Source organism: Lepisosteus platostomus, chromosome 5 (assembly GCF_059453375.1).
Source record: "Lepisosteus platostomus isolate fLepPlt1 chromosome 5, fLepPlt1.hap1, whole genome shotgun sequence".
In the NCBI taxonomy this organism is placed as follows: domain Eukaryota; kingdom Metazoa; phylum Chordata; class Actinopteri; order Semionotiformes; family Lepisosteidae; genus Lepisosteus; species Lepisosteus platostomus.
Genome location: NC_142615.1, coordinates 52,977,558 through 52,990,040, shown reverse-complemented (window position 1 = coordinate 52,990,040; position 12,483 = coordinate 52,977,558). Strand labels below are relative to the sequence as shown.

The 12,483-nt window shown below is 47.6% G+C and overlaps 1 long non-coding RNA gene across 1 annotated transcript; it reads left to right on the top strand.

The window, feature by feature from the left end:
- The first annotated feature begins 4,278 nt into the window (after window positions 1–4,278).
- On the top strand, window positions 4,279–10,991 carry LOC148669223 (uncharacterized). Its single transcript, XR_015937056.1, has 3 exons — window positions 4,279–4,546; window positions 10,386–10,433; window positions 10,641–10,991. It is a non-coding gene; the product is annotated as an uncharacterized LOC148669223 (long non-coding RNA).
- Window positions 10,992–12,483: the final 1,492 nt, after the last annotated feature.

Here is a 12,483-nt window from a genome sequence, read left to right as displayed (position 1 = left end):
CCTCCTCTCGATCCTAATGAAATGTTTAATATGATCCCTCGAGAAAAAAAGGTGTCAATATCCGCCTGGAATGATTGATGCCCCATCAAACATTTTGTAATATCTCCGGAAGCTCATACTGTAGAAACCTGATTCGTGGCTTAAATTCAAGGTAAACAAGACTAAGGAAACGAGTTAAAAACTTGATGTCGAACTGTGATTTAAATCACCCAAAACATTGCACAACATTGGGCAGTATGTGCCAGAAACAGATAGCTCAGTTGATAGAGCAGAGGACTGTAGTGGCAATAATGAAGAATCCTTAGGTTGCTGGTTTGACTCTGGCTTGGAGGAATGTGTTTCTTGTGTACTTCAATCAAAGAGTTGAAATAGCAATTTTTTTTTAACTCAGACGTTGATCAAAAGCTCAATAAACCACGAAGCAGAGGCTCTTGTTCCGAATTCAACTCCAGTCTGATTGTCTTGTTTTGGCCAAAATCTGATCTTTGAATTCAGAGGACTACTCTGCCTGCATTGTAATTCAAAAGTATACACAAATGTCACGTTTTTTTTGTAGATATAAAGGTGTTCTCTGTTTTCAAAGGATAGGTACTTAATTGGCATAATGATTTGGTATTGAGTTTGTATCGTTATATGATTAAATTTGTGTTTTTTGTGTTTTTAACGTATTGTGAACTTATTTTTTAAACAAATGCTTACAAAGGCAAACAAGGCCCACATCTGTTTATACCAGCGGTGAATTGTACATTTTTATTTACAAGCTACTCTGCACTTTTGGGAGTGTAACAGGTTCGATATAAAGTGGCAAAAATATAAAAGGGGAAAATACCCCGGACTGCGTGTAAAGCCCTCGTTGTGACTGTTTTTTTATTGTTAAATACGGCGTCCTGTGCACGAAATGTTGCAGAAACACAATCTGATATTTTAATAACTATTATTTTAATAATTTGATAAGTATGAGGTCCCGGATCCAAATATTCAGTTCTTATTTTTTTAAGTGATATCTTCCCTTCCTCTCGTGGATTTTGAATCAAATTTGATCTTTGTACATTACATTTTACATTGAAAAAAACGAGCATACCTCATCCACCAACGGACAGAGCAATCTTTTATGTTGCCTTCCAGAGCTTCCAGCTTGTGATGGATTTGTATGGGCGTCTGTATGATACCACTACAGCACTGGCACAGGTGTAAAATCCACTTTCTCACGACTTTTTCAGTGTCTTCTCCTCTCACAAATGGTCCGAAGCACAGGAGCCAATATTAGAGAAAACAACAGGTGTTTAAACAGAGTATGTCCAAATGTCTGCGACAACGCATTGTCATTTTGTATAAACGCAAATGGTTCATCATTTAAAAGCCAACAACGTTCTTTTTCTCCCTGGCGCTAATAAGTTACAGTACCACACATGCGAGCTGTTGAGTGAAAGAAAATTCATATGTGCGTAGGAAGGCAGAATAAAATCCAGAACTGTACTGGTGATATCGATAAACAGGGCCCATGTTCACAATAAAACGTTATTGTATAAAACGTTAAGATTCATAAATATATTTTTTTAATCATGCAAAGTGTCTGTTAAACCATTCATGAACGATTTTTAGACAAAAAACACACCATTATATGAGAAAATATATTTACTATATGTGCATTTAACTTACTTTTTAACAATTTCAATTTCAAGGTCGATGAAAATTGTTGCCCTGCTTTTTTTCATAAATACACGAGCTTGTTATGTCTTATGTCAGAAATAAACTGCATGAAATTCGATAAAGCAACAAAAAGTAAGCGCCACAAAGACGACAAACATTTGCGTTTATATTGCACTGTTATCTCGAGCCTTTAAACTTACTTTAAACGCAATTTGTTTTTCTCTGTAGTTCTAAGGCTTTGTCATTTAGGTGTGCTGTTTTTTTCTACATGTTGTAAAAAAAGTCACTAAATCATACGAAACATAAAAGCTCCAATTGTAAACAATTGACCATTCATATTCCTGAATTTTAAACCTATGGAGTATTTTAAACCTTGTCTTCGTATTTGTGAATATTAGAGCTCCTTTTCAAAAGCTGTCACTATGGATAAGTGCTTAGGTTTCCTGTTTTTTTACCCAGGCGGTCCAGGTTTGGCTCTTGGTATAGGAGCGCGTCTGTGTTGCCTTATGGATTTCAAATGAGCAGCTCAGTGCAGATCAGCATGTACATTTGTCTGGACAGTAGAATTTTCAGAAAGTGTAGTTGGATTATAGCACGTGCCCCTGACGATGTTATTGATACGTCATATGTGCTCTTTTTTGTATAATATTTATTTTTGTTGTTCAAATAAAAAACGGTTTCTCCGTTTTCCTCTTCATGCCGTTGTCAGCGAGCACAACAAGACGGGAAAAATGCAAGGGGGGGAAGAGGAAGCAGCTGTCAGGAGCTTTCTACCTCCTTTTGCTTTCACTTCTCTGTGTTTCTTTCCACAGCGCCGTGCACCTTTTCATTGCTCGCGCTTTCAGAGCCTCCGCACGGCACACGACTCGACATCACGACGCGCATTGAAGTGAAAGCAGGAAGCGCTGCGACATGCACTGTGCAGATCCCGCCACACTAAGAGGTGAGTGGGTCTGTTCGATGCACAAAGAACGCTTTGATAAGCGTCAAAGGCAAGTCATTCCGAGTTGGTCGTTTGTGTTTTCCGTTCAGACGCGAAATGCTGAAATGATCTCTCGGCTCCTCGGTTGTCATTTCTGCTCCGTAAAGGAATCACAGCACGCGTCGGCTTCCAGCACGGTGGGTCGGGACACGATGCCGGGGGTCGGAGAGAGCGATGTCTTCCTCGTTAGTATAGGACCTGTCACCTGTCCCCACCTGTCACGCGGGAGACCGGGGTACATCAGGACGCGCATTGAAGTGAAAGCAGGATGCGCTGTGACATGCACTGTGCAGATCCCACCACACTAAGAGGTGAGTGGGTCTGTTCGATCACAGTGCTAGGCGAATCCCCAATCCCCTTTTGTGCGTGGCGACAAAAGAAGTCTGCTTCCGCCCAGTTTCGAACCGGGGACCTTTCGCGTGTGAGGCGAACGTGATAACCACTACACTACGGAAACGGTGGTAAGAGGTGCCCAGCGGCCCAGCGCTGAGCTTCGTCAATGCGATTCAGCTGCTTCCAGTGCCTTTATTGGAGTGCGCTGATGGACCGTGCTCTCTCTCCAGAGACCAGCACGCCTGTCATGGACGGAGCAGGAAAGGCGGCGCCACATTCTACAGCCCTCTCCACGCAATCGACGAAATCGGGCTACTGAAGTGGAGAAAATCGCCTCTCCAGAAAGTGCAAATATCATCTTGTATAAAACCTATTGCCGAAGGTCAGCCCTGTCTACCAGATTAACCCTCCCACCTCCTGCAGCGATGATCAGCTCGTCTCACACGCGAGAAGTTTCGGCTGGAAACAAGCGCCCCCTCTTCTCGCACGTTTTGCACGTTCGAGTAGTTTTAATGCGGCTCTTTCGTACACGGTGCTGATCTTTTGGAAAGCAGGATTCAAAACTGACACGTTCCCCTACCGGGAGTTGAACCCAGGCCACTTGGGTGAAAACCAGGAATCCTAACCGCTAGACCATATGGGAGCGAACAACCCAGCTGTTCCGGGCATCATGCAAGCAAACTACATAAATATGAGAAAACACGCAAGAGGTGTCACTCAGAGTGTCGAAGGGTCGATGTATACTGGGGCTCAGTTGAAATGCAACGTCAGGACTTTTCCAAATTATGTCACACGAAGAGAGCACAGCCTTTTCCGCCCTGTCACGTGTGTCTCGGTATCTCGCCGTGATCGTATAGTGCTCAGTACTTTGCGTTGTGGCCGCAACAACCCCGGTTTGAATCCGGGTCACGGCAGAATAGGGGCGTCTGCTTTTACTACTTGCACGAATGAAGGCAAAAAAAAGCCAATCGATGTGAACGAACGGCGCTTTGCAGAGGAGTATTGCCTGACTGGATCGTTGATGAACGACAGAGGCCACTCCGACCTCTTCTCGGTTTTCTTCAATGACTTACTAAGGATCTTCTTCACATTCGCCCATGCAGGGGAAGCCAGTTACACCAAACGCAGGAAAGTGCATTTCAAGCAGAGACCAGGAGGGACTTGTTTACACCGAGAGTGGTCGGAGAATGGAACAATGCGCCCAGCCCTGTTGCTGGAGCCGATTCTTGATGAGATCTTGGGCTCACTAAGAGGCCCCCGCTGGATGTTAATCTTTCTGTTGTTCTTGCAGGTCCTGCGCTGCTTTTGAGCCGACAGAGCTCGTCCTGGTCTGTCGGCACAGCCCAATTGCAAATGATCGGCTCCGCGTACAGAAGGAACGTGCGTTTGGTACAAGAGTGCATGAAGGCACCGGAAATACATTGGGAACAAATGACCGGTCGCTCAAGACCTCTGTGAAGTACAGGAGCGTGCGAAAAGAGGCTGTTCCCGTCCGGTTTCGAACCGGGGATTTTTCCGCGTGTGAGGCGAACGTGATAACCGCTGCACTACGGAAACGGTGAGAAAAGGGATCCACCGGCAGTGAGTATTCAACCTTATTGCATTACTGCTCCCAACCAGTTGATATCAATTTAATTCCTAAGGGTTATGTACTTGTTTTGAGTATCTCATGTAGAAGTTGTAAACAAGTTCAATTACGAAATGGTCTAAATGAATGATATACCGAACTTATGTCCTCTTGATATGTGTAACTCTTTGTAACTGAATGAATTTATATCTTTTGTATTCTGATAACCCATAAGATAAGATCTGTTAGGTTTGCATGCATATTCTATATATTAACAAATGTATCCTCGTGTATTAGTACCTGTGTGTGCGTTGTTTGAGTTATGTCGCATGGTTGGATTCTAAGACCATTAAAATGACCATCAATTTTGTGATTTACTGCCACAAAAATAATTGTCCCAGTAAATGCCCAAACCCCTACAGAACTGGTGCCTCGTGAGAGAACACTACAACAGTGTGTGATATCCTGTCCCAGCCTGTGGAGCAGACAGCGAGCCTGTCTCTTAATAATACTAATAATACAGTGTGTGATCTCCTGTCCCAGCCTGGGAAACAGTGAGTCAGCCTCTCAATAATTATAATACAGTGTGATCTACTGTCCCAGCCTGAGGAACACACAGTGAGCCTGTATCTAAATAATAATAATACAGTGCGTGATCTCCTGTACTAGCCTGAGGAACAGACAGCGAGCCTGTCTCTCAATAATGATAACCTAGTGTGGAATGTCCTGTCCCAGTCTGAAGAACAAACAGTGAGCATGTCCCTCAGTAATAATAGAACAGTGTGTGATCTCCAGTCCCAGCAGGAGGAACAGACAGTGAGTCTGTATCTCAATAATAATAATACAGTGTGTGATCTCCTGTCCAAGCCTGGGGAACACTGAGGCTGTCTCTCAATACTAATAATACAGTGTGTGATATCCTGCCCCAGCCTGAGGAACAGACAGTGAGCCTGTCTCTCAATAATAATAATACAGTGTGTGATTTCCTGTCCCAGCCTGGGGAACAGTGAACCAGATACTCAATAATAATAATACAGTGTGTGATCTCCTGTCTCAGCCTGGGGAACACTGAGCCTGTCTCTCAATACTAATTATACAGTGTGTCATTTCCTGCCCCAGTCAGAGGAACAGACAGTGAGCCCGTCTCTCAATAATAATAATACAGTGTGTGATCTCCTTTCCCGACCTGAGGAACAGACAGGAGTGAGCCAGTCTCTCAATAATAATAAAGCAGATTATGATCTGCTGTCCCAGCCTAAGGAACAGTCAGGAAAGAGCAGGTCTCTCTATAATAATAATACAGTTTGTGATCTCCTGTCCCAGCCTGAGGAACAGACAGTGAGCTTGTCTCTCAATAATAATAATACAGTGTGTCATTTCCTGTCCCAGCCTGAGGAACAGTGAGCTTGTCTCTCAATAATAATAATAATACAGTTTGAACTCCTGTCCCAGCCTGAGGAGCAGACTGTGAGCCTCTCTCAATAATAATAATCCAGTGTGTGATCTCCTGTTCAAGCCCAAGCGAAGACACAGTGAGCCTATCTGTCAATAATAATAATACAGTGTGTGATCTCCTTTCCCGACCTGAGGAACAGACAGGAGTGAGCCAGTCTCTCAATAATAATAAAGCAGATTATGATCTGCTGTCCCAGCCTAAGGAACAGTCAGGAAAGAGCAGGTCTCTCTATAATAATAATACAGTTTGTGATCTCCTGTCCCAGCCTGAGGAACAGACAGTGAGCTTGTCTCTCAATAATAATAATACAGTGTGTCATTTCCTGTCCCAGCCTGAGGAACAGTGAGCTTGTCTCTCAATAATAATAATAATACAGTTTGAACTCCTGTCCCAGCCTGAGGAGCAGACTGTGAGCCTCTCTCAATAATAATAATCCAGTGTGTGATCTCCTGTTCAAGCCCAAGCGAAGACACAGTGAGCCTATCTGTCAATAATAGTAATACAGTGTGTGATCTCCTGTCCCATTCTGAGGAACAGACAGTCAGCCTATCTGTCAATAATAATAATACAGTGTGTGATCTCCTGTCCCAGCCTGAGAAACAGACAATGAGCCTGTCTCTCAATAATAATAATACAGCGTGTGATCTCCTGTCCCAGCCTGAGGAACAGACAGTGAGCCTGCCTCTCAATAACAAGCCAATGTGTGATCTCCTGTCCCAGCCTGAGGAACAGAGAGTGAGCCTGTCTCTCAACAATAATACAGTGTGTGATCCTCTGTCCCAGCCTGAGGAACAGACAGTGAGCCTGTCTCTCAATAATAATAATACAATGTGTGATCTCCTGTCCCATTCTGAGGAACAGACAGTCAGCCTATCTGTCAATAATAATAATACAATATGTGATGTCCTGTCTCAGCCTGTGGAACAGAGAGTAAGCCTGTCTCTCAATAATAATAATACAGTATGTGATCTCCTGTCCCAGCCTGGGGAACAGTGAGCCAGACTTTCAGTAATAATAATACAGTGTGATCTACTGTCCCAGCATGAGGAACAGTGAGCCTGTCTCTCAATAATAATAATACAGTATGTGACCAACTGTCCCAGACTGAGGAAAAGACAGTGAGTCTGTCTTTCAATAATAATACTACAGTGTGAATTCCTGTCTCAGCTTGTGGAACATACAGTGAGCCTGTCTCTCTATAATAATAATATAATGTATGACCTCCTGTCCCAGCCTGGGGAATATACAGTGAGCCTGTCTCACTATAATAATAATACAGTGTCTGATCTCCTGTCCCAGCCTGAGGAACAATAAGCCTGTCAATCAATAATAATACAGTATGTGATGTCCTGTCTCCGCCTGAGGAACAGAGAGTAAGCCTGTCTCTCAATAATAATAATTCAGTGTGGGATCTCCTGTCCCAGTCTGATGAACAGACAGTGAGCCTCTCTCTCAATAATTATAATACAGTGTGTGATCCTCTGTCCCAGCCTGAGGAACAGACAGTGAGCTTGTCTCTCAATAATAATAATACAGTGTGTGATCTCCTGTCCCAGCCTGAGGAACAGTGAGCCTGTCAATCAATAATAATACAGTATGTGATGTCCTGTCTCAGCTTGAGGAACAGAGAGTAAGCCTGTCTCTCAATAATAATAATACAGTGTGGGATCTCCTGTCCCAGCCTGGGGAACAGTGAGCCAGACTCTCAATAATATTAAGAATAATAATACAGTGTGATCTACTGTCCCAGCCTGAGGTACAGTGAGCCTGTCTCTCAATAATAATATAGTGTGTGACCACCTTCTGTGGTCTGTTTCAAATCCTCCCGCGATGAGACACCGAGGAGAAATGAAGAGCCCCAGTCACGCTAGAAAATCACCAGGGAAAGAGACTTTCAATGTAGGAAAAAAAAGTCGTTAGTAACAGACATAATATGTTTGTTTTGTTTTTTTAATCGCTGCGATGTGTGACTAAGCTCATACGACTAAGAGTTGCCCCCTTTGTCTAGATCTGGTAACCTGCTCGTCGCTGGTGGGCCAGATCGTGTCCCCCGTCACTACACTGGGGCATTAAGACCCACACAGACCGCGGGGTGAGTGCCCCCTGCTGGCCCCACTGAGAGGTCGTATCCCACCTCCTCCGCTCTCTGCGAAAAGCAGTATTTTCAGGCCCTGACATCCCACCCCTGCCACTCTCTGCGTAAATAAGTATCGTCAGGCCCTGACATCCCACCCCTGCCACTCCCTGCGTAAAGAAGTGTCGTATGGCCCTGACATCACACCCCCACCACTCTCTGCGGAAAGCACTGTCGTATAGCCCTGACACCCACCCCTCCACTCTTTGAATAAAGCAGTGTCGTAAGGCCCTGACATCCCACCCCCGCCACTGTCTACGTAAAGTAGTATCGTCAGGGCCTGACATCCCACTCCCGCCACTCTCTGTGTAAAGTAGTGTCATATGGCCCTGACACCAATCCCTCCACTCTCTGCATAAAGCAGTGTCTTATGGCCCTGAAACCCTCCCCTCCACTCTCTACATAAAGCAGTGTTGTCAAGCCCTGACATCCCTCCCCCGCCACTCTCTGTGTAAAGCACTGTCGTATGGCCCTGACATCACACCCCCACCACTCTCTGCGTAAAGCACTGCCGTATAACCCTGACACCCACCCCTCCACACTCTGCGTTAAGCTGTGTTGTCAGGCCCTGATATCCCACCCCCGCCACTCTCTGTGTAAAGCAGTGTCATATGGCCCTGACACCAATCCCTCCACTCTCTGCATAAAGCAGTGTCTTATGGCCCTGAAACCCTCCCCTCCACTCTCTACATAAAGCAGTGTTGTCAAGCCCTGACATCCCTCCCCCGCCACTCTCTGTGTAAAGCACTGTCGTATGGCCCTGACATCACACCCCCACCACTCTCTGCGTAAAGCACTGCCGTATAACCCTGACACCCACCCCTCCACACTCTGCGTTAAGCTGTGTTGTCAGGCCCTGATATCCCAGCCCCGCCACTCTCTGTGTAAAGCAGTGTCATATGGCCCTGACATCACACCCCCACCACTCTCTGTGTAAAGTAGTATCGTCAGGCCCTGACATCCCACCCCTGCCACTCTCTGCGTAAAGAAGTGTCGTATGGCCCTGACATCCCACCCCCACCACTAACTGTGTAAAGTAGTATCGTCAGGCCCTGACATCCCACCCCTCCACTCTCTGCATAAAGCAGTGTCGTATGGCCCTGACATCACACCCCCACCACTCTCTGCCGAAAGCACTGTCGTCAAGCCCTGACATCCCACCCCCACCACTCTCTGTGTAAAGCAGTGTCATATGGCCCTGACATCCTAGCCCCGCCACTCTCTGTGTAAAGCAGTGTCATATGGCCCTGACATCCCACCCCCACCACTCTCTGTGTAAAGCACTGTCGTATAGCCTTGACACCCACCTCTCCATTCTCTGTGTAAAGCAGTGTCATCTAGCCCTGACATCCCACCCCCTCCACTCTCTGAATAAAGAAGTGTCGTATGGCCCTGACACCCACCCCTCCATTCTCTGCATAAAGCAGTGTCGTCAGGCCCTGACATCCCACCCCTCCACTCTCTGCGTAATGCGGTATTGTCAGGCCTTGACATCCAACCCCCGCCACTCTCTGCGTAAAGCAGACATGTTACAGACATTTACAACAAAGACATATTATAAAATATTGACATATACTGTAGGCGGCTGGAGCATTATTGGGAGACAGACTCACTGTTCCTCAGGCTGTGACAGGAGATCACATACTGGGCTGCCAGATCAACTGAGTTCCCTCCTCCCTCTCCCAGTAGGATTGGGACCCGTTGTGATTGTGGCAGGTGTGGGAATTCTGGGATTAGATTTCTTAATTTTGGGAAGAATGTTTCTCTAATCCCAGTATCTGTCACAGTGCAGTAGGAAGTGCACCTCTGTCTCTATTTCTCCCCGCTGGCAGTGGGAGCACAGCCTGTCCTCTCTGGGCAGCCAGGTCTGCCTGTGTCGCCCAGTTTCTATGGCCAGGTTGTGGTCACTGAGCCTGTACTTCGTCAGGGTCTGTTTCTGTTTGTTATTTTTTATTTTGGTCAAATATTCAGCTAGTGTGTATTGTCTGTTTAAGGTTCTGTAGCATTCCAGTTTATGTTGTGTTTGTGTGTGTGTGTCCCAGTGTGTGAGATATTGCTGTTTGATCTGTGCTGTGATGTGGTTGAGTCTGGGTTGTGGTGCTCTAGCAGTGCTGTCCTGAGGCTGGTTAGTGTCGGTGTCACTCACTGAGAGTGTGATTTCAGCAGAGTCTCTGTACTCTTGGGACACTTGACTCACCTGTCTCTCTCTTTCTCTCCCTGTGCTGTCCCTCTCCTGCCCCCTCTCTCCCTCCTCGGACTCCAGCTGGAGGAGGTCCAATCACCACCTCCTGTGAGACAGAAGAAAAAGAAGGTGGGTAATGCTCTGATCCTCTCTTTACTCCTGTCCAGTGTCCAGTCAGTGTGTCTGTATGAACCCCTCTCTCTCTCAGTGCAGTGTTCATGTACTGGAGTGTCCAGTCATGTGTCTGTATGAACCCCTCTCTCTCTCTCAGTGCAGTGTTCATGTCCTGGAGTGTCCAGTCCGACTCTTAACGTGACTCTCCTGTCTCTGCTGCAGAATCGCTGGTGCGTCTTTTTAAACTCCCTGAACTGCGTGTCGGTGGAGACAGATGATCAGGACGAGCCGATGGAGGCGGCGGAGACCGTGGGTCAGGAGAGGAAGAGCGAGGGAGAGGAGGAGCAGGCTGCCGGGAAGGACAAGAAGAGGAAGAGGAGGTGCAGGTGAGCAGACAGGGGGGCGCCGCCCGGTCGTGTCTGTGATTCAAGGAGGAGTTTCCTCTTGCTGTTTGATGTCATGGTGACGTCTGTGTCTGTGTCCCTCACACCTGCAATAACAATATTCTTTCCAGGTTCCTTTCCTGGTTCTGTGCCAGCTAAGATCTGGACTGGACTTGACTGGACTGGACTGGAGCTGAGGGACGCCAGACTGGACTGCACTGAAGCTGAGGGGCCCCAGACTGGACTGGACAGGAGCTGAGGGACACCAGACTGGACTGGACTGGAGCCTAGGGACACCAGACTGGACTGGACTGGAGCTGAGAGACACCATACTGGACTGCACCGGAGCTGAGAGACACCAGACTGGACTGGACTGGAGCTGAGGGGCCCCATACTGGACTGGACTGGAGCTGAGAGACACCAGACTGGACTGGACTGGAGCTGAGGGACCCCAGACTGTGCTGGACCGAAGCTGAGGGACCCCAGTCTGGACTGAAGCTGAGGGACCCCAGACTGTGCTGGACCGAAGCTGAGGGACCCCAGTCTGTGCTGGGCCGAAGCTGAGGGACACCAGACTGTGCTGGACCGAAGCTGAGGGACCCCAGTCTGTGCTGGGCCGAAGCTTAGGGACACCAGACTGTGCTGGACCGAAGCTGAGGGACCCCAGTCTGTGCTGGGCCGAAGCTGAGGGACACCAGACTGTGCTGGACCGAAGCTGAGGGACCCCAGTCTGGACTGCACTGGAGCTGAGGGACACCAGGTTGGACTGGAGCTGAGGGGCCCCAGACTGGACTGGACCGAAGCTGAGGGACCCCAGTCTGTGCTGGACCGAAGCTGAGGGACCCCAGACTGTGCTGGACCGATGCTGAGGTACCCCAGTCTGGACTGAAGCTGAGGGACCCCAGACTGCACTGGACCGATGCTGAGGTACCCCAGTCTGGACTGAAGCTGAGGGACCCCAGACTGGTCTGGACTGAAGCTGAGGGGCCCCAGACTGGACTGATGACCTTTTGTTAAGCATCAATAAAAAATTTTAAAAAATAATCTGTTTAGCTTTTGTTTTTTTCCCTCCCCCCCCCCCCCAAGTTGCTGCTGGGAGAGGTGTGAGTGGGGCCAGCAGGGGGCGCTCTCACCCTGCGGTCTGTGTGGGTCCTGATGCCCCAGTATAGTGACGGGGGACACTGGACTGTAAACAGGCGCCGTCCTTCGGATGAGACGTCAAACCAAGGTCCTGACTCTCTGTGCTCGTTAACAATCCCGGGGTGTTTCTGGAGAAGAGTAGGGGTGTTACCCCAGTATCCTGGCCTGATTCCCCCCCTGGTCTTGACCCATCATGGCCTCCTAATCACCCCCCTCTCTGAACTGGCTCCATCCCTCTGCTCTCCTCCCCACTGGATCCCCCTGACCTGGGAGGAGCTCTGAGTGGAGAGTCCAGACGGATTAATTATTATTATTATTATTCGTGCTGCACTGGGCTTCAGTTCTGGCAGTGAGAGGGGGACTCTGTGATCAGTACAGATACTTATGACTGTATAATAATACACGATAGAAATGGAAAACAGGGTAGCGCTGTAGTCCCTTCGAAACGTTTTGAACTGCCAGAAGAAGTTTTCACAACCCGGACTCGTGAAGGTACAGGTCTTCTCCCATCGTCCGGAGCAAGGTGTATGGTGTCCTGGTGA